Source organism: Micrasema longulum, unplaced genomic scaffold (genome assembly GCF_059751315.1).
Source record: "Micrasema longulum isolate JH-2025_06_02 unplaced genomic scaffold, ASM5975131v1 h1tg000045l, whole genome shotgun sequence".
NCBI classification, from domain to species: domain Eukaryota; kingdom Metazoa; phylum Arthropoda; class Insecta; order Trichoptera; family Brachycentridae; genus Micrasema; species Micrasema longulum.
Window position 1 is genome coordinate 353,144 of NW_028277252.1, and position 23,347 is coordinate 376,490.

The following is a 23,347-nucleotide window of genomic DNA, read 5'->3' on the forward strand; positions in this document are numbered from 1 at the left end:
CTTGGAAGCTGAACAACTCTCACCAACAGTGTGACTATGGAACGTTAATGAGGTATCAAAGGTCACTCCCAGGTCCTTGGTTTCCGAGATATGCTTAAAGAAACATAAGCCATCTTTTAGCTAGAATACAAATTATAATAATTTCTAGTGAAACACATCACCATGCACATGTCAATATGAAAATCTAATTTACTATCTTTACTCCGAGAATTTCATTGATATCCTGATGCATCATTGCACAGTCGATAACTTATTTATAATTACCATATTTCAAATTGAGTTATATCGTTTAGGAACAAATAATCAATTCATTAAATGAAAATTTATCCCATTGCGTTTTGCTTTCCCTCTTTCCTTAAACATATCCTTATTTTTGCTTTATAGATTTTAGTTTATCGTTTTGTAATAATGGAATAACCCTCTAAATTTCTGTTTAAAGCCTTTTCAGCAGGTAAGACAGAGAAGATATGGAAAGAGAAAATGAAAAATACACTATAACACCTAGAACAATTAAAAATAATCTTTCTTGCGGCTGGCGGGAATCGAACCCGCGACGCTAGCTTCACAGCTGGCCATCTAAACAACTGCGCAATGGCGCCTGTCGTTAAAAGTTATTTTTTTGCATTATTGATTACTTAAATTTAAGCTTTATTAACTATATATTTTGATAATTATGTTTTCGTATTATATTCTATTAATTTTTATACTTTTATTTTATATACTGGTTTATGTTTGTAACTTCATATGCATGATTTATGTTTTATAAGTTTTAAATGTTATTTGGATAGTTATTTTTAATTAAATCATCATCATTATTCCCTTTCCGCACTTAATGGTGCATAGGGCACTACATTGATAAACCAATCGCAGCTAATCTTGATATTTTTTTTGTTACATTAAGGTAAGAAGATCAGTCTAACGCTTCAGGTGTGAAATATTCTGGTGTGAAAACACCCTTTTAAATAAATATTTCTAATCAACCATGTCGAGAATCGACCCTGAGACCTCTTGCATGGTAGGCAAACGCGCAGATCATTACACCACGAGTCCGACAATTTAAAAAAAATTAAAGAGTAATATTTAATATTGTACCACATGTGTGTATTATTGTTATTTTTTGTATTAGGATTGTTATTTTTTAATGTATTATATGTAATTATTAATTATTTTAATTTACTATATTTTGTTGTTAATTATTATGGCTTAGTACGGGCACAGCCTAAAAAGCCATGATATATAAGTCAATATCTAAACAAATGTAATTTGTAATAAATCAGTTATACCTACCGTCAATTAATATAAGATTTTTTGGTGACAAAAGTTGATTAGTATAATTTTATAATATAATCAATATAATATTATAAAAATTATAAAAAACAAAATATTACATTATTGTAATGGTATCTACGCGGGTCCACCAATGAATGAAATGACTCTCCTGCAGTATGTATTAAACGCTGCAGTGAGAGCTATTTTTGGAATTTCTATGTTTAGTCAAATCACTCCACGACTTCGAAAATTACACTGGATAAGTTTTTCACAAAGGGGAAAATACAAACACTGGTGGCCCATGTAAAAGTCACTGGACAACTTCACTCCGAAACCTGTAAAACAATTATACATTCCAGATGAACTTGCTGACAGACGTCTTACGCTTAGATCAGCTACATCTATGGCGATATAAAAACTTGTAATACCTGAACGCAACCAGTGCAATGAATTTGGTGAAAGGGCTCTTCCAACAGAAGTGCGAAAATGTAAGAAAAAAACTTGAAAAACTAAAACACACCAGTTAGCCTAAAAAATCCGATTAAATCTGTAGCATGTGATTACAAAATAATCTGTTTTACTAAAACGGCTTACAAGAATTTTCAGTCAAATCAAAATCAATATTCATAAAATCATTTGTTGCAGCAGTGAGGAGAAACAGTTTTGAGAGGGGATATGGAGGTCTAGGCATTTATAGAGCTTATGATCTGTCGTTGGGTGGTTTAAGTGGCCACATTACACACTGTGTAACATTCACTATTATGTCAATGTGAAATGGTTCAGCCGGATGAATCTCACTCACATAATAAAGGTTTCAGTTCTTTTACTTCGCAAAAGTTACAGATGAAAAAAATTAAAAACTGTGGATGTTTAAACAATATTTTGAGCTTGTTCAAATTTTTGTAGACAAAGCCTGTATTCAACCCCCTAGGGACTTGTTAAGCTCAACATAATTCAACGGAGATTGAGAACATTTTTGAGAAAGAAACGTATATCAACGTGGCTTAAGACCTGTCATTGTCGGGTTTTAGCGGCCACTTTACACAATTTATAATATGTATTTCTACATTTCTTCTAGCTGTTGATTTTTGCGAAGTTACAGAGCTAAAACCTTTATTGATGCACGTGAGTTTTATCGGACTACATCTTATTATTCCGCCTACACATACTTGGCAACAACTGAAAATATCACTCAGTGTGTAAAATTAAACCAGTTAATGACAAGTTATAAGCCTTGTAAATGCCAAGGTATCCAGGTTCTCTTCTCTAAAATGTTCTCTCAAAGACGACGGGCTTAAATTAAATTCAACATGGTTCCCAGCACTACATATGACAAAAACGAATAGAAATGTGCCTACTGCCGGCTACGACACAGTACAAATTACTAGTACATAAACATAATTATTCTTTCCTACAAAACTAGACATGTGCCTACTGCTGACTGTGACACGGTACAAATTACTAGTACATAAACACATACATTTATCTATAAAACACACAGTTTTCCCTGAAAATAGCACCTGCAATGGTAGTCGAAACGTCGGATCAAATCCAACATACACGGTATCACCCAAAAAAGATACATAATATTCTCTTTTTTTATTATTTGTTTTTAACAATAATTCGTTAATATATATTTTTTTTATACGTAAACGTTTTTTTATTTATAAGTATATGTAAACGTATATATTTTTTTGTTTAAATTATTTACAAGTTATTTACAATTTCGCTTTTTATTTCAATTACTTTTCTTAAATCCCTATATGTATTTTTTTTTTCTTTTTTACTATGTAAAGTTTTACTTTTTATTTTGCATAGCAGTATGCTTTTTATTGTTTCTACATGTAAACAAAAAAGCGTTGTTTATCTTTTAAATTATTACTAACTATGTTTGTACTTACCTGCATATTTTTTTGTAAATGCCCCTTAGGCGTATTGTAAAATTAAATAAATAAATATGTTGTTCCAATAAACTAAAATGTTAAATGACGTAATAACCGAAAAAATATATTACATGTTAGCGTGAAACTGACAATCCATAGTAATTGTAATTTTAAAAATACATGTAGAGATGAAAAAAAATATGTTTATGCTATTCTGCGAGCATTTTAAGTGTCGATAAATTTTTTGAATTACTTTTTAAGTTTCAGTTCAAATTCCTAACAATATCAAAGGCTCTCAGTCATTAAAACTTTTTGTTGAAATATAAAAAAAATACCTTACATTTACTGTTTCTAAATGGAGCACTTACACACTTCTGGTCGAACAATTAGGAAAGGTCTCAGCAAAATGTCCGTAAGAGGTTTTCCCAGAGCACGAAATATGTCATACCCAAAACCCGTACGACGTTTGCTCAGAGACATCTCTCATTTATCGCACCGAGAGTGTTTAATATTTTGGAAAAGCGTATTAAGCTCTCGGGGACAAAAACTATTTTCGAGAAAAAAGTTAAGAACTGGATTTTCCGAGTGGTGTGGGAGGAATTTGAGTTGGAAACTCCTTGATGATTTTCCGAATGTTTGAGTTTACTGTTTACCATATTGATGTGCCATATATATGTTTTAAAAAAAATGTTTTTTATGTTTTTGATCCTATAACTACTCGTCTCATCTCAACACAGGACATTTAGTCCCATGGAGTTAGGACTTATGTCTCAAATAATGTACAATAAACTTATATATGCAAAGAAAAAAAAATTATAACGATGTTGAAAATCACAAGATAAAGTTACATTTTTTTTTTGTTGCGTAACAAGACGCGCAATGCATTTTTTGATCGTGAATGGGTGAGCTAGAATCATTATTATTTACAAAAGCAGAATATATTAGATGAATAATGATTCCTTCAGCCGTTGCAAATGGATGCAGGCCACAGTACCACTTTGATCATTCTAAATAAACTTCCTTTCGTTGTTTCATTGGTGGTCTAACAAAAGCGTTTTGCAAAGAGCTTTGCGCTTTGGTCACACTAAAAAGAGATAATCGAGGCAGTTAACAGACAGTATAAGCTTTATGTTGTAATAACGTTTTAATGAAAAACAGGAGGTTATAAAACGCTGGCTGTGAATTTAACTTGTTTTACATTTATTACGTCATCATCATACTCGATAGTACCGCTTGACCACCGCACACTGCATCTGAGGACTTCATTGGATTGAGGAAAAGAAGAAAGCGAATTCATCACTAACTGGGATTAAATTACGAAACCTTTTAAAAGCCTTAGAATTATTTTTGGAAGCCGCAAGATTTGTTTGTCCAACAGGGCCTGTAACAGGGCCACGGATTGCAGCGAGAAGCTATATTCGGTAATCATAAAGAAATAGAAAGGGACAAGACCACAGGAAGTGTAAAAATAAAAAAAGGGGCAAAAGACAACAATAAAATATTATTTGATTTTGTTAACGTTTTGCCAATTAACAAACAGTGTCAGTATAAGATAATGACAGATCATTTCCTCGATTGCAATTTTAAATCAAAAATAAACCACCAGATCATGACCCGACAAGTATCGGCACAGCAGCTGATGGTACCACGACAGAAAAACTACTATGGTGACAGAACAATGGGTAGTGTAGTACCAAAACTGTACAATTTAATACCAACTGAAAATCGTGAAGAAAAAAACCTAATTTCATTAAAAAAAATAGTCAAAAAATTATTAAACAGCAAGTGAAACTTAAGTGTATAAATATATTTTATTCTTTAATTATTATTAAACTATGTACTTACTTATAAATTTAAAAAAAAAATGTAATGTAACCTGCAGACAAGCTTCGGCTTTGCGGGAACAAAAATACAATTATGTATGTTACTTATTTGTTAAAATGAATAAAACTTTAAAAAAAAAATGGGTTCAGAAGATTGATAAGGATATCCGCAGCAGCATACTCGATGGAATATTGGAGAGTGCATTTGAACAATGTATCTCAATTATCTGCAACACCAACGGCGGATTCCGTGGTGCAGTGGTCAAGACGCTTGACCCACAAACGGAAGGTTCCGGGTTCAGTTCCCGCGAGAACACTAAAAAAAGATCTGATTTTTCTCAAGCCTGGGTGTTTTGCGCTGTAATTCACCACTGTAATTGGGCCTCCGGGCCTGTTGTGGTGTAAAAAAAAAAAATGTGAAGGAAAGGCGATCAGTCTAGTGCTTAGGTCCCCAGTTCAGGGACAGTAAAACATTGCAGTGTAAGTTTGCATTTGAAATAAACTTTTTTTATGATTTTTCTTTAGATATCCTTATTTTTTTTTTTTTCATGTACTTGTATTTAAACTTATAAATAAACAACTACAACAGTGTAAGTCACTTTCCAAGCACACGAGTTAGTCTCTTTTTTTGGTGAGTTACAGTGATAACATTTACTAGATGTGTAAAAGTAGATATGTATATAATTTTTTAAAAACATGTGCATTTTATGAAATTTGTTATTAAAAAAATAAATAAAAAAGTCGAGCCTGGCAGGGCAGGATTCGAATCCGGGATCTCAAGCACGGTAGGCGTACCACAGCTAAACTAAGAGGCGGACTTATCTTGACTTGGTTTCCTTTTATCAGGGTTTATACCTGACGATAACTATATTTTTAAAAAATGTTTTTAATATTGTTGATGCCCCTTCGTGCTGAGGCGGGTATCCTTATCAATCCTCTAAACACATTTTGTGGTTTTGTCCCTTTTCATCTTTCTATAAAACTGAATGGTGCTCCTCCTGTGGTGGTCCTGTCAGATGCATGTACAGATCTAGCTGTCTAGTCAATTCAATATCTGTTCATTGTTCGTAAAATACAAACATTATTTTATTTCGTTAAACGTGTAATTTAAGAATTGCGTTCTTAAGGACATACCCGTCTACTGCTAAAAAACTTAGGAACTTAGGAATATTTATAATTATTATTAGCGGACCCGAGAGACGTTATCCTGCCCGAACGTTGGCTTGTTTGCAATTAGCTCGTTGAACAAAAGTTTTTACGACTTTTTTGAGCTATTTAAATATTTGTAATAAGGGTTAGTTTTTTGCTGTATCTCCTCGTGGGATTGGCTAAGAGTCTTCGTCGTGCTCAAATCAAAATTTTTCAAAAATCAATCCTCTGGTGCCATAATCGAGGGAGAAAATACGGGAATACGTGTTAATGAAGAAAATTCAGAGCGCGATTTACCCTGAGCCCTCTAAAATTGTGACACTCAACCCATGCCCAACCCAAATTTAGTCATTCCTTAATCGCCAGCCGTGTTTAGACGTGAGCTCGACATTTAATTCGAAACCAAAATAAAAAAAAGTAAAAAAAAAAGAAAGACTTAATATTATTATTATGGATGACTAATATAGAGCCATTTTCGTAATATAATACCTCAAGGGCGCTTTGCAAAGTGATTATATAAAGACATTTATTTAATTTTGGCTTTTTTAATTTAAGAAAAACATGCCTGCTATAAACTGGTTCAGTAAACGTTTTTTAGTAAGGAAAGACACACTTTTTTTTTCCATTTTCGAGCTATGTATATATAGTCTTAGAAAGAAAGAACTTAAATAGACCAGATCTTGTCCTGAGGTAGTTTTTTTTTGTACTAGTTTTAATTTTATTTCTTTTGTACCTGTATATTAGGTATAAGAACATGTGTTTAAGGGCGACAGCCGAAAAAGTTTGAAGATGAAGACCAGAAAGGAGTTGTGTATTATGAGCTTTTAAAAACGGGTGAAACCATTACTGGAGAGCTGTACCGACAACAACTGATTTGTTAGAAAACAGCATTGAAGGAAAAACGGCCAGAATGCGAGACCAGACACGAGACATTGATTTTCCAACATGACAATGCTCGGCCACATGTTGCTCAACCCGTCAAAAAGTATTTGGAAAAAAGCGAATGGGAAGTTCAGCTCCACCCACCATATAGTCCAAACTTGGCGCCTTCTGACTTCTATTTGTTTCGGTCGATGCAGAATGCACTTTCCGGAATACGCTTCACTTCAGTACAAGACATCGAAAATTGGCTCCATTCATTCTTTGACTCAAAAGATGACCGGTTTTTTTGGGATGGCATCCACAAATTGCCAGAAAGATGGGAAAAATTTGTAACTTCCGATGGACAATACTTTAAATAACAGAATTGTACGAGATTTTATTTGATATACGCTGAAATTTCCTTATAAAAAACAGTTTTTATGTTATAGACCTATTAAATATGTTTATCGATTCATATAATCAATTAAGTATTATCAAGAACGCTTTTTAAATAACCGCTAACATCAGATTTAATTATATTTATGTAGGAAATCAAAACAGAAAAGAAAATAAAACAGTTTTGCATAATATATTATAATATGTCGAATATTTTGTAGTTCCCTAAAAATAATATTTTTCAGGATATACTCAGTTATACGGTTTAAGTTTGAATAGAATGAATTGATTGTAATTGTGTCTGTTTGTGGCATCTCAAAGTCATAACGTATCTCTGTCTTTAAAGTTAGCTCATTAGTAAGGCAGCAAATTAAGTTGTATTGCTGAGCAACTAAACTTGATGATCTTTGAATAATTTTGAAGATAAATAAAAATCGGGCTATGATCAAATAAGACTTTGTAAACAATCATCGATCCCTAACACACCATATACTTGGCATAATACTTCGACATAAAGACAACTTTAATAAATATAAACTCATATAACTCTCCCTGGGGGAGAAAAAGAGAAAGCGACTATCAATTAAAATACTTTCACTACCCAATAAAACAATGTTTAAAGGAAAAATGTACAGAAAGGCTATAAAAAAAGGATAATGGAGGCGAGTATAAGTAAAATGGATTCTGTCACTCGGCCGAACCAATTTAGAAATCACCCCAATTAAAATAACTTTTTGAAATTATATTCCGATTTTTAAAAATGAGTTTTATAATGAAAATTATGTCATACATTTGGAGAAAAAACAAATTTAGGCTTATAAAATAGAGAGCATTATCGTTGTGATATTTTTATAATTTTCTGTCTATAGGTATGAAATGTTTTTTTTAATAAATTTCTCAATGGTAAAAAAAAGGAAATATTTTTATTGTAAAGTGTCCCCGACAAGAGCTACCCCAGTAAGAAGGCATTCTTTTTTTGTTCAATGTTTAAAAAAAGGAAAAATAAACACATACAAATATAGCATGAACAGATTTATTTTTGAGGCTTTTATCCTACAAAATAGGTAAAGCACGTAGAACGGATATCAAATAGCGAATTGAATGTACAAAGTTTGATTCATAAAAACAATATTTGAATTCTGCTATGATATTTACAGACATTACGATTTAGTTGAACGTCGCGCCATTTATTTTATATTTTAAGTAATAATCTAGTTGTGGCAGACGAAACTACGATCTAATATAATAATTATCTTGCTGGCTTTTCATTATAAACTTGCTTATTTGCATTACTTTTTGGCAATACTAATGGGAAATTCGTAATTTTGAAGTCCTACGAAAACGGTCATTCGATTGGCCACGCCCCTAATATGTCATGATTCATGTTTATTTGTTCCTGACCATTAAAACTTATTTAGAACATTATCACGAACCTTGACGTTACAACTAACAATCGCCAACATGTTACGTTTTTATAGCGACGTGTTTAATGAATTTATGTATGAAAATATTTTTCCACAATATCTATATTGATTTCGAAAATACAATTAATTATTATTAATCCATTTCGTATATTTTTATCGGTATTTGTGGTATGTGATATTTCCCTATTTTTGTATTATTTACATGAAGCATTTACAAATTTAAAAATACGAATAATTCATAAGGATTGTTTTGTTGGATCAGGCATGTGTATTTAACTTTCGTATTTTATATGCATTGAATTTCAATAATGTAAATTTTAAATTCGAATTAAATTTCCGTTTTTCAAAACAGTTTAAGGATATACAACTATGTGCATTTTTTTCCGTATCCAGGAGGAATAAAGAATGCCATTTAGTGTGTTAGATGGAACCAGAATGTTTGAACCAAATGTTTGCGGCGAATGCTGCGGATTCCGTGGACAGCCAGACGTGCAAATATACAAATATACCTGCAGATCTTAGGACATATTTCCAGAGGGAACTCTAAAAGTTTTGAGAAAACAGTCTTCCTGGAAAGTGTCAAAGAAACAAGGTCGCGTGGACGCCAGCCGACAAGATGGAGCGGCTTTTTCTTGAATTATTTTGAGCTATCACTGACAAATGCCTACAGAACAGCATAATACCATTCCAGATGGAGGAAGACTGTCCCCAGACGAGCCATCTCTAGAGTCAGGCATGATGACCATACTCAGACTTGAGGCGCGGATCATTTATTTATTTTATTGGGTAAACAAACAGTATGTACAGAAATATTGTCATTTTCTGTGTATTTTAGTGTAGGACACACCAAAAATTTGCTTACGCTTAAGACATTAATTTAAATTATGTTAAATATAGCAAACGTAAAAGATAAGAAATGGAAAATATTTTTTTTTTAAAATCTGTTTTTCTCAATATTGCTGATTTTTTACTAAAATTTACATGCTTTGTCATAAAAAACATCAGCCTCGGTAAATCTATTGTTATATTGCACGCATATTCCAGGTATTGTAGATTGTTTCAAATAGCTTGTTGACGCGTTGCCTGTGTAAAACAGAAGATTCTGTTTTAGGATTAAAGAGGGACAGAACCAGAACCTTCTACATATTTTATAATTTGTACGACTTGAATTTTAGTTTGTTATGTACATGTTCCTTTTGAAATAAACGAATTGAATTATAAATAAACCCTATTTAAATGTTTTAACCTTCCCTCCGCGGTGATGAGTAGCTAGTACACATTGCGTCTAATAACAATCACATTTAAGTATCGACTGAAATAATTTGTTATTAAATAATAAGTACTTAGTAGGCACAAAAAAGCACTTTATCGGAAATCGGGGGTAAATTACAAATATCATCAAAATAATACTCACAGTATACCAAAAACACCTGGCGTTACAAGTCCACTATGGATAAGATTAAGAAAGGGTCTCTAAGATGGTTTGGTCACGTAGAACGAATGGACGACGAAAGAATGGTAAAACAAGTATATATGGCGAAAATGAACGGCAACGTGAGACGAGGACGACCAAGGAAGACATGGCATGATCAGATTTAAAAAAAATCTTAAGTTTGGTCATTTCAAAAGCAGACAGAACCGAAGGGCATGTATGACAATATGCCAGCATAGACGTGTGTGGCGGTCCATTCTCTCTGTCTACCCCTACGGGGAAATGGCGTGATGGTAGTAGTAGTAGTAGTTACACGTCCACTATATGTTATAACGTTGTAAAAAAAAACAAGTCCAACGTACCCCGTTTTGAAAGCATTTTAGTACTGGATTATAATTCTAAATACCCTGATTTAGCGCCATCTGACGGCCGCGGTAGTAACTCATTCAGACGATATCCGTGCATTAGAAGTAGATTTCTTTCCATTTTGAAAACTCGAGACGAGCAGTCGATTTACCGCCCAAAGACTCGAAGAGAAGCGATCGCAGATTTCAAAAATGTAGTCCTTCAAGAAAGGGAACGTTCAACGTAACGTAAGCCTATTTGTTTTAAATTTATTACCGAAATTCTTGTAGAAAGAGATATCACATTCTAATGAGATTGTATTTTATACAGGTTCCCTTCTTTCTTTCTTTCTTTCTTTCTTTCTTTACCTACCTTTATTCTCTACCTTTTTCACCTTATTTAATTTTATTTACTCGATCTTTTATCTATTTTGTCCGATGATAAAGATTTTACAATGTAGTATATTTACTCCATGATTCGAATGGATCCCTAATTATCACAAAGTTTATTCGTAAATATCTGGAAAAATCGATGTCAGCATTTTAAAGTTTTCTTCAAGATCATGAGACACAAATTTACAAATGCAAGAAAGCAGACGATCATTTACTGAATTAAAATGTCAACAAATAATCTTCTGGGAAATCATCAACTGAGACAACGCCGAGTAAAAATACACCAACCGAAGACGTCTTAAATCAAGTCTTATCAGCGGATATTGTTTTGTAAAATCAACATTATTTCATATCATCTCGAGAAGAAAACAATCAAGAATCTATTTCACTTGTCATTATTATTGTTATAAATATTTATTTCTTAGATAAATCTATTGTCAACCACTCATTCATATTGGCTAGGCAGGATTCTGAATTTTTATATTAACTAATCTTGGTACTTGTAGAAAATTGCTTCCTTTATTAAAATTTTGTATTTCACTAACGAGTTGTTTATTTCATAAAATCCAGATCTTTAAGTCATATTTGTTCCATTTTACAGTAAGGTATTTTATAGATAACGTTTTTGATTTCATTTATAAAGTAAAATCAATACAATATAATCTTATTTTCTTGGAGAGATCTCATGTTCTTGCCGATTGAGCGAAACTGGTGAAATGGTAAGTGTTTGTAGGTACTTTGTTTGGTTATCTGCATTATTCTTTTTAATCTTAAAAATTTGCTTATTGATTTTTGATAATCTATCTCTATAATGTAGTCCACCTGGGACCAAATAACCTTTTTTTCAACCACTGAACTATACCGTTTACAATGTCCAGTCACGTTGTCCAGTACTAGCTACTTAGTAGTTCTCGGGAAGTTGGCGCGGGTGCACGTTTCGCCCGAGTCGTTAGCGATACCCAATGGTTTTTTCATGTTTTCAGAAGTTAAATTTAAAAATATTTTATCTTAGAATTAAATCATAGTTAATTAAAGGCATTTTCTATAAATATAACATTTTTCCCTTTTTAAATCTCTTATTTTTTTAATGTGTAGTGACTACAAAGCACCGTATCGCGCGGGTGTTTTAAGGACAGTAGGGGAAAGGTTAAACTCGAAAGCAACTCTCAGATAAAAAGCTTGAAAAAGGAAATCAATAGGATACAATATTTCTACGTGGTGCTGTATAGTACGATGGCCTACTATGACCGAGGTCCCGTTTTCGACTTATTTACGATATAAATGTTTATTTAATGGATGATTTCTTAATGTTGCATTTTATAGTCCCAAGACTGGCGCCTGCCGTGTGGAACTGCTTAACTAGTCTTTGTGTATGTTACAAACAATCGTTGATACGTAAATAAAGTTTAAAAAATGACACATGAGGTAACGGTAGTGATATTTGTTATAAAGAAGGTTTAACATGAAAATATTTCATTGTTTCTGGAAGTGTAGACTGATCACCTTTAACGTAACAAATAACAAAGATGCAATTTTTATAATACCATTGGCCTATGCACCATGACATGGATAAGTCGATGTAGAAAACAATCAAGAAAAAACCTTATCTACACCAGGCGCGTTCCACCCACACATACTGCGGAAGCAGGGCATCCCTTGTCGTGGAAAATGTTCGTGCGGACGCAATTTACAAATTCCAACAATATTTTCAGTGTACATATGCGTATTTCCTATATCGATGTACTGAGTCCAGTCCTACTGCAAATGTTCAAATATTTGCGCATGCGCATTGAGGTTCATAAAGTTTTATTGTTCTACGAGATTCAAAGAAATAAGAGCATACAACATATGTTATGCAAAGAAAAACTACTATAATAACGTGTAGTATAAAGTTTATTGAAATTTGGACAAAATTTAAGAACATCTCGAGTTTTTTATGTTTACAGCTACACCGCTAGACGCGCTTGCTCCTGTGCTCCGTTTATTTATGGACGATCAAATATTAATTATTATTATTATTATAATGGAAAACTAACAAAGTATCATTTTTGTAATATAATACCTCGAGCGGACTTTACAAAAGTGATTCCAGCAATATTGATTTTAATTTGACATAAAATCTAAGATTTTTTTTTCAGAATTAAATTTAAAAATTAAATAAAATTAAAATATGTTGTCATCGTCTGCTCAGGATTTATTGAAATGACAATTTCATAACACTGTAAATATACAAATAACAAACTGATTTAAAGTATAAATTTGATGACATAAGTATATGTCTACCTATATCTACTATCATACTTAATAAAACTAAGAACATGATAATTTATTTTTAGAATTCCTACTGATACACATATGAATAGTAAAAAATGAATGATCTATTATTATATTATAACCATTATAAATATTATTACATTTTATGGAAATTTCGACCTTTCCCTTACTTGCATGTTAACAAAATAAATTTTAGATTAATGACAAAAGCACGTGTTATAAATTTACAGAAAGATAAGCATAGATAAACTTACATGATCGTATTAAATAAACTACTAAAAGCCTACACAGAAATAAAATAACTGTCCATTCATTTATTCTTAAAAGGTTCTTAAAAGGCATGTGATAGACATTGAGAAAGGACCACGTTGCCTATTCCAAGTTTTTGCGTCGAGATCTTGGTATGTTTCTTTTCGACAGACAAATTTCGGCAACAAAGAAAAGAAGAGCAACAAAAAAACGTCTGGGAAACTATTTGGATGCAAATAGGCAGGCGAGACCATTAATCTGAAGCCGTGTTGTCGAACGATCGCCGATCGGCATAAATATTAGCTTCGGGTAGCCTACATTAATAAAACATTCGTCCTATATAATCAGATTAGCTCGAATGCTTTAATATTATTACGCGGTTGGAATCTCGGCGCGAAGGTTACAGACTCACGTCCTTCGCTGCGCAATAAATGTCAAATTTTAACCGCAAAAAGTAAACAGAAAATTTTTGGACGGCGTCGTAAAATAGAAGCCATTTGCAAAGAAATATGTTCACTGAGATTAAAAATAAGCAGCGGGAAGCTTATGGTAAAAGAAAGAGGAAGTAAACGTAAAGGGAGGTCGGACGTTATTATACAGCTCCATTGGAAGGGACCATTAATTAACTAATTTAAAAGTCATAATTAACCATATTAGCTCAAAAGCCATACACACGAAATCCTTGATACCCAGAAATTCATAAATTAAACTTTTTGGTAATTAGATTATTTTAAAAGTAAAATACCGGTATGAATTATTTTGAGTTATCGGAAAATTTAATTAATAATTCAAAATATTTTTTAATTAAACTTTCGTTCAAGCGTTTATGAGACGCTGAAATTCCATTAGCTAGTACACAGTCTGTACGTTTCAAACCTTTATGATAGTTATTGCGTAGAGACCTCTAGCGATACTTCTTTGAAAAATCGCCTATACAGTATTGTCCTAATCCGCGTTTAAAGGCTGTAATGAAAGTGATTTCTAAAAATTGTAGAATCCTGTTCATAAGCCGTTTTAATATCTAGGCACACATACCTTATTAAACGGTTCTCAATATCTGTTGAAATATTTATGGGGAAATTAATTGGCATCGGGACGCTATCCAAGCCGAATCTTCAAAGTTGACAAAATACATAGGTAATTACATATTACAACGGAGACGAAGAACATTTCAGAGCAGGGGCTATAAAAGTATACGCAGATGCCAGATGGAAGTATACAGGGCTTATGACCCGACATTGGTTGGTTTAAGAAACCATTTTACACACTGTGTAAAATTTACCATTCTGCCTAAATTTGAACATCTATATTCCTTCAATTCTTCCGTCTGTTCCAATGGCGGCCTCCGTGGTGTAGTAGTTAAGACATGAGAGGTTTCGGGTTCGATTCCCGGTGAGAACACAAAAATTTAAAAAAGTAAATATTTTTTTATCTTTTTAAATCTGTTGATGTTTGTGACGTTAAAGAACTGAAACAATTATCAATGCGGGTAAGATTCATCTGATTTAATAATTTTACCTTCATATAAGGCAACGCTTGATAATTTTTCTATTTTTATACTTCTTCTTGGACCAGGTTGATTTATCAACCAACTAATGACAGGTCATAAGCCCTGTAAATGCCTAGACGTCTATAATCCCTTATCTAAAATGTTCTTAATCTCTGCTGTAATATGTTCATATGGACACTTCCTCATTGAATCCAGTTCTAGTCTACAAAAAAATTGACATACTCAAAATATTGTTAATATAGGTTATATAAAATATTTCTTAGCTTAACATTTCCGAATTCGATTAAACGTACCTATTATCGATATAATAAAAGATTTTGAATAACAACTCAAAGTAGAGAAAAGTTCTCCGGAGGTTAACCAACTACTGCTTTACAAACAATATTCATATTATTTATTATTTGGAACGAAACATCCATGAAAGCATTTCTTCACGTGTGAAGCCAATTGATGATATTAAATAATCTTAAAATATGTTTAAAGAAAAGTAAAATATTACATCATTATTCGCATATCCGCAACCTGGGGTGCATAAGGCCCCGGATTGGCACTTGATCGGTCTAGAAGCTATTGGTTTTAATTATTTTTTTATTTGAAATTTAATTATTAACCCTCACGGATTATAACATTAATTTTACAAAAATAATATACCATTTTTTTATTTATACTCTGTTGTTGATAATTATATTTTTTAAGTTTTAGTTCTTTGTTTACAATGAATTCAGTGGCTAACTTATGAATAAATTTTTAAGATTTTAAGATGAAAAAGTTCATTAACATTTAATTAATTAGTTTTTTTTAAAGAGTTCTTTAGTTGGTATTAGATAAAGGAAGGTCATATACTAGCTTCAATATTTTATGTTGCTGTCGTTGTAGTCTGTTTATGTCATCTTCGTTTCCTGTTCCCCATGGTTGTTGCATAAAACATATTTTAGATTTGCCATAGGCTCTATACTCCATACATAATATTATTTTTTTTCGTTTTCGGAAAGTTTTTGAATGTTGAAAGAAGACTCGATAATGTTGCTATTTTGCTAATTAAATTATTGATGTGAGCTGTCAATGTCAATTGTCTGTCTGTTGTTGTATCAGTCCAGGAAGAATAAACTTTTGCTATGAAGGGCTATTTTTAAAACCAATAAACTATATTCACTCTGCTAAGAATCGAATGGCAAATGTGTCAAAACAGACAGGCGGAATTATATTCACTCAATATCCCTTTTCATAATTTTTACCTAAGATAAGCTTTATGTCGATAACCATCGTTCAAGGTTCTTGTTTTATTTTAGACACGGAACTGTATTATTCATTCGCCCAGACACAGATGATTTGTTTGTTTTAAATGCTATCTGCCTAGACACATAAAAAACTTCAATAAATACCAGTGCATTAACAAAAAGAGATGTTGTACCTAGCATTTATTTAATTTTCGTAGTCTTAAACACTTTACTGCTTTTTTTTAAGCCAACCAACAGACTTGTGAAAGCCCTAACAGATTGGCATTAATAAGTATATTTATAATATTAATAAAACTTAATCTAAACAATCTTAAAATGTATTAAAAATTTTAAAATGTATAATTATGGCATAATCTAGGGCATCTAGGCGGACATGGTAAGTGTGTCATCGTGATTCAGGAGTGTCAACATCGCTTGCTTCTTGAATGCTTGCCTTCGTTGTAGGTACACATCGACAGTACCGTTTGTTGAGATTTTGTTCATTGTTCAGAGGATCCTTGGCAGAGGACAAAATAATCCGATGTTGGTTTTATAATTTCCCACAGCAAAGACAGCATTGGTACGCAAGTTACGGTTTTGTACATTAAGGTTAATCTGAGCAAAGATATTATGGGTATCTTTACAGTTAAATATTAATTTGTGCAAGAATATCAAACCAGCCAAAATCTTTCTGAATTCTAAACTGAAGATATGAAAGTGCTCTAGACGACCATAATAGTTAATTATGAAAGTATTTAATGGAATTATAAATATAAACAATCCGCGTTGTATGAATATTATAATTAAAAGACCATAATATTATAGAACTAAATTCAAGCAAGCTACGAACAAATGATTTATACAATGTAATTACAATTTTCGGGCTTTTGAATGGCTAAGATATTCACAAAATAAATCCACAGATTTTGAAAGCTTCCTTGGAAATGTGATCAATGTGATGGTTGAATTTAAGTTTGTTATCAAAAAGTATCCCGAGATCTCGAATTGTCTCGACGTTTATTAAAATTGTGTTGTCGATTGAATAATTGAACACGATTTTATTTATTTTTCTTGTAAAAATTTAATAGACATACATTTATTTATATTAAAAGATAAATCTTATGATATATTCGTCCTGAACAGTATTTGAGGTTTCCGCCAAAAAATCAGCTAGTCGAAAAGACTCGCTCAGATTCTGATTATATTTTACTTATTTTACACGCAGACCTGTACTTTTCATCCGTCCGGACATAGCTGTACGTTAGAATATAACTAGCCGACGATATAAATAAAAGAAAAGGCGTTTTTCGGAACAAGTAAAAAAAAAATTATCATACGTTCAGATTATTAGAAACATGTTGTAATATACCACAATTTAGCATCTGCACAATATGCCACAGAAGATCTTTAGAACAGCAACACAAGTATTTCCGTTCATAGTACAGTAGGAGTAGACAATCAATAACAAATAACAAATTTGCATGCAGTTCTAGCTGGCAATAACAAAACAGCGGTGTATAAACAGCGATAGACGCGTCTGGATTGTAGCGCCCTAGAGCACTTGGTGCATTGAAACTTTTCAGATTGAAGGAATTGTTTATGCAGGTGGTTGTGCGCGACTTCAACTAACACCTCCCGAGAGAGGGTGCTTGTTTAAGGCAGCAAAAACAAAGTAGAACCGTGGCGGGGATCGGATAAGGCAGGGATATATTGTAATAATTCTGAAAAACTATTTTATTTCATTTTTTCATTACAAAATTGCAATTACTTTTTAATATGCAACATATACGAGGTATATCCAGAAAACTAGTTTCATTTGTATTTCTTATCATCGCGGTGCAGAAGGATTTGACGTCATTTTGAGTTAGCTGACTGTTGTGTACGTTTCGTGGTGCTTGTTTGAAATGCCGAATAAAATTGAAAATCCCGCCGTTTACGACCTTTAGGTCAGTAATTCGTTTCCTGAATGCGAGAAACATTAATTCAGTGCAAATTCATCAGCAAATATGTGAGGTGTACGGAGAACATCTGATAAGTGATCGTCCATCTTTGATGAGATGAGCTGATTCGCGCAGTTAAAAAAAAAAACCAAAGTTAACAATTCTGGTCTTTCTGAGCACAATGTTTAAGAAAATCCAGTGTTTCACTGATCTTTTTAAGAGGAAATTATCTTAAAATTTGTAGAAATTCCATAGAGAGATTCGCGAATAAAACGACATATCTGCATTGTTTGTTACACAGTTGAAATGTAATTGAAGCATTTTATCACTACACGCAGCGACACTTTCATTCGTAGCGTCACATCTAATAACGACAAAAGTCTATTAGGGAACAAAAGTGACGATAGGATTTACCCACCAATTAAAATGCGGTAATTTGTGCGTTTAAAAAAATATATTTCGCACCTCCCCCGTCTAGAGTGCTACAAGTTAAGGTGCGTCAAACTGAGAAAAACAACTTTAAAAATGTTGACATTCGCAATTTTTGGCTACAGATCAATGTAAAACAATTAATTTAATATTAAAATCTCTGGAAACCCCTTCGTTTTCAAACACATATTGACTTTCCTTGAGTTTTTTTATAGGGAACACTGATTTTTATGGTATTGTATATTAACTCATTACAACAGAGATGAAGAACATTTAAGAGAAGGTAATATAGAAGTCAAGGCATCTACAGGGCTTATGACCTGTCAATGGCTGGTTTAAGTGGCCACTTTACACACTGTGAAACATTCACCATTCTGCCTATATTTGAACATCTATATTCCTTCAATTCTTTCATCTGTTGATGTTTGTGAAGTTAGTAGAATTGAAGGAATATAGAGTTCAAATATAGGCAGAATGGTGAATGTTACACAGTGTGTAAAGTGGCCACTTAAACCAGCCATTGACAGGTCATAAGCCCTGTAGATGCCTTGACTTCTATATGACCTTCTCTTAAATGTTCTTCATCTCTGTTGTAATGTGTTGATGTAAGCAGCTCCCCAGGGAGTTGAATCCAGTCCTTGTCTACAAAAATTTGGACAAACTCAAAATATTGTTGGTATTGTATATTTTTATAAAGATCAAAACATACGAAATTTTTGCAAATACTTGATATTTAGTTTCATAGCCTAAATATTTCAGTACAGGTAATATTACCACAGCGCAAATTTTAATATTTATTGAAAAAGTTCTCAGTAATTTTATACCATTAATACTAATGAGGCTGTAAATATCCTAAAATTAAACGCACTTCAACAAAATTGGAGTTTATGAGTAGATAAATAAACACGGTTTTAAAAATATACATTACCAATTAAAATTATTGTTATCTCATTAAAATAAATCGGAAAAGTCAATTTAAAAAAAACCATAAGTTTTTCCAGACATTTAATCGTCATTATTTAGTGTCAATTCGATACCAAAAGTTATTTATTAAAAAATATTTTTAATTGTTAATTTCGACGCTTTAAATGTTTTAATACTGCCATGTTTCGTATTTTAGCTGTATTAATGAAATTTAAAAGATTATAGATAAATGTCATTATGCACTCCGTTAGCAGTTATAATAAACTTTTAAATGTGAAAGTTCGTGATTTAAAAAAAATATATATTCGTCAATAGTTAATGTTTATGAATCGTATTCGGCGCTATGATTTTTTAATGTTTTGTATTTTCGAAATTACTCTGTGTGTGACATCTTTAAGTTCACTTCCTCTTCTTCTCGGTGAGTTCTACTGATTGGTCAGTAGACTTACCGTAAACCGGAAATCTATTACAACTCTCTTATCATTGATTGATTTCAAGGAACTTATGACTTATGTCATTAAAAGTTGGAAGGTTTCATTAAAATACATTTAAAAAAATTCACACGTATTCAAGAAACTTCGGCGAACAATTTAATGCTCTAATTTTTACCGCGCGTTAAAATATATTTTTTATATCAAATTTCCCGTAGGGCTGAACTTTCTCATTATGGCAGCTTGACACAGTGTACTACATTATACATTTAAATAAATATCATACTTAACTCAGAACAAAGTTTTTTTTAAACTTTTGTCAGCCTTGACGGGGGTGCGATATGCCATTGGGTTTCATTGATATTTTTATGTTTCGAATTTCGTATCCACTAATTAATCGAATAGTGTAAATATATACTTTCGAAACATTTTGAACAAATTTAAAGTAAAATTACGGCCCTTTCTGTAAAATTGGTATTACAAATTACAAATTTTTATATTTAATAACAATGAAATTAAACCGAAGAATTCGGTAGGTAAAAGTTTTTAGCAAAGGATATGGTAACTTCGGTGGTTATTCAAACATTTACCGAGTATGTAAGTTAAATTAATAATGTTGAGGTTAATAAACCTACAATATTTTACAAAACTGGTTGAGTCCATGTCCGGGCGGATTGAGAAAACAGTAATGGGTGAGAAATGGATCCAGAATCCTAAACTAGTGTTTTGCCTAGGTGGCTGGGTATTGTCAGGTAAAAGTACTAAAAAAGGAAATGAAGTTCAGCAGGCTTATTCTGTCACAATTTAATTTCGTAAGTTCGTTCGTTCGTTCGTTCGTCATATATCCATCTCATTCTAACGCAATCAAAACCATATTTCGCTCTCTTTCCCTCTCATACGATACGAATAAATTTACGAAACGAATTAAAAACAGCATAAGACCACAGAAACATCCGCATCGTAGTGTGGTTAGCGCGTTCGTCTACAGTGCTTGAGTCCTGGATTCGATTCCCAGGAAAGTCAAAATGAAATATTTATTTATAAGGTGGCTTTACACGGTAATATTTTACTGTCTCTGAACTAACACTTGAGGCGTAAGACTGACCTATTTACCTAATTGCTTACTTTATCCACGCAGTGTTCTATGTACCAGATGCGAAAAATGGATCGAAAATGATTATCGTTATATTTTATTAAAACTGTAATGGAAATTGTAAATCATCATCATTCCTCTTTTCACGTTAAATGGTGCGCAGAGCACTGCACTGGTATATCATTATTAGCAAATTTCGATTATTTTTGTTACTCTGTATCGTCTTACGCTGCTTCATATATCAAAACAGGGAGTAAAAAATACTGCAGTAAAAAAAAAACACCCTTTAAAGTAAATATTTTATATTAATCGTATCGGGAATTGAATCCGAAACATCTTGCATGGTAGGCAATCGCGCTTAATGTTATATATAATAAAAAATATATATAAATAAATTATGTTGAAAGATAACTAAATCTTGCATCATCGGGTCAATGCCAATGTCGCAAATGAGCAAAAATATCATTTTGAGATATAGAGGTTTGAAGTTTGGAACAGGTGTCATAAATCAAATAATGTTTATATTGTTTCTTAACTAGATTTATATATGTAGTTAAATATCTAAAAAAAATCTATTCACAAAGACGGTTTATTTAAAGATTAAATCATTAACATTTAACTTTATTTTTATCACATTGTTGATTTTGGCATTGCAAGATTTAATGGAAATATATTATTTGAATAAGTTTATTGATTTAATAAGTTTATCAGATAACATTATAAATATTTTTTAAAAAACATTAAGATAAAACTTTTTCACTAAAAAAGGAAAGGATGACGAATAAAATATTTTCAAAAACAACTTTGTTTTTGACCACTTACTTTTAATGTATTCTACCGACCGGTCTGAAAGGTATACATGCTTTTTTATCAAGGCATACTTAACTAATGAATTCTATCCTATTTTATTTTATCAAATAATTACTAAATATTACACATGCGTGAAGCGTGATGTGACATGGATACAATCTTTAAAACTAGACAGGAGATAACATTCAGTCAGAGGCATTGGAATCCCGACATTACCACATTCGCCATTTTAGTGTAGTAATTTGGGCAAACAAGTAAAAATGTATTCAATGCCCAAGTCTCGAAAGAAATATTCGCGAATTTAACATTGCATACATGGGTATTTAATCAGATCGGCGAAATGCTAGGTTGTCAGATCTCTGTCAGGTTACAAAATTTTAAAGTCGCTGTTTTGGTAGTGTGTGCTTCGTTTAAAATAACTTTCTTGGCATATTTAACTCGAAACTGGCAAAAATGCAAATTCGCGACTTTGTCATTGGAACGACGATTTGTAATTTTTTAAGGCATATTGAGTTATATATCGCAAGATTCTTCAACAATTTTTTAGCTTTTTGAGTTAATATGCTATTGTGATGTCTGATGCATCTTCTGATACTAGAACTAGGCTTGTAAACAAAAATTCCTATTTTCCAGAGTCCACCAAAGTTGAAAATTGTTCTCCTTCAAAATTTCTAAGAAATGACATTTTATCATGTTTTGCCATATTTCAACAGAATTATGCGTGTGCATATTCTGTACATATGGGACATACATATTATAAAAGCAACATAACAAAGTTGTTAGTCTTTAGGGTCTGGCGTGCTGGTATCGATTAACCCGCTCCATATTGAACTAAAAAGCCGCTCTTTGTGACAAGACCACCCATTGGCCGTGCAAGTTTTTACTGCTTGCCGTAATTTATGGCCATTGTAATGAAGTGGTTAAATTATAAAAAAAATAATATTGCTTCGAGTAATAATCATAAACGAAGAGAAATGTGTGCGTCTTAACTCTCAACTCGAACATGAATTTGATTATACGAGTAACAGGGTGAGTGAGGGCAAATAATTTGGAGTTAAAATGAAAACGCTTTAAATCCAAGGTTTTAAGAGCTTTGGTTAAGTGATATGAATAACCGGTCAAAAAAAAAAAAAATTTCATTTATTTTACTATCGTTTTATTTGATTATATCTCAAATACCAAATACACCTCTCTTTAAATCGGTTGCAAAAACAGATGCAATAAATAATAATACTTCCGAGAATTTTCAGTATTTGGTACATAAGTATTCTTAAAAACCATAGACAATTGATAAACCGTCTAAATAAATATTTTTTGTTAAATACCTGTTGACTAAAATTATGAAAAATGTGTAGTTACTGCCTCGATACTGGGTTAGTTAGGCAAATAATTAGAAAATAAAATACCATAAAATCGCAAACATTTTGAAGTTAAAATTAAAATGTTCAAAAGCAATGGTTTCAGGGGCTTTGGTTTCGTGATATGCATAACCAGTT

The 23,347-nt window shown here is 32.1% G+C and overlaps 1 protein-coding gene across 2 annotated transcripts in view; it reads right to left on the reverse strand.

Moving 5' to 3' along the window:
- Positions 1–23,347, reverse strand: part of LOC148285229 (uncharacterized) — a 543,189-nt gene that overhangs the window by 222,857 nt on the left and 296,985 nt on the right. The gene's annotated exons all lie outside the window — the stretch shown is intronic.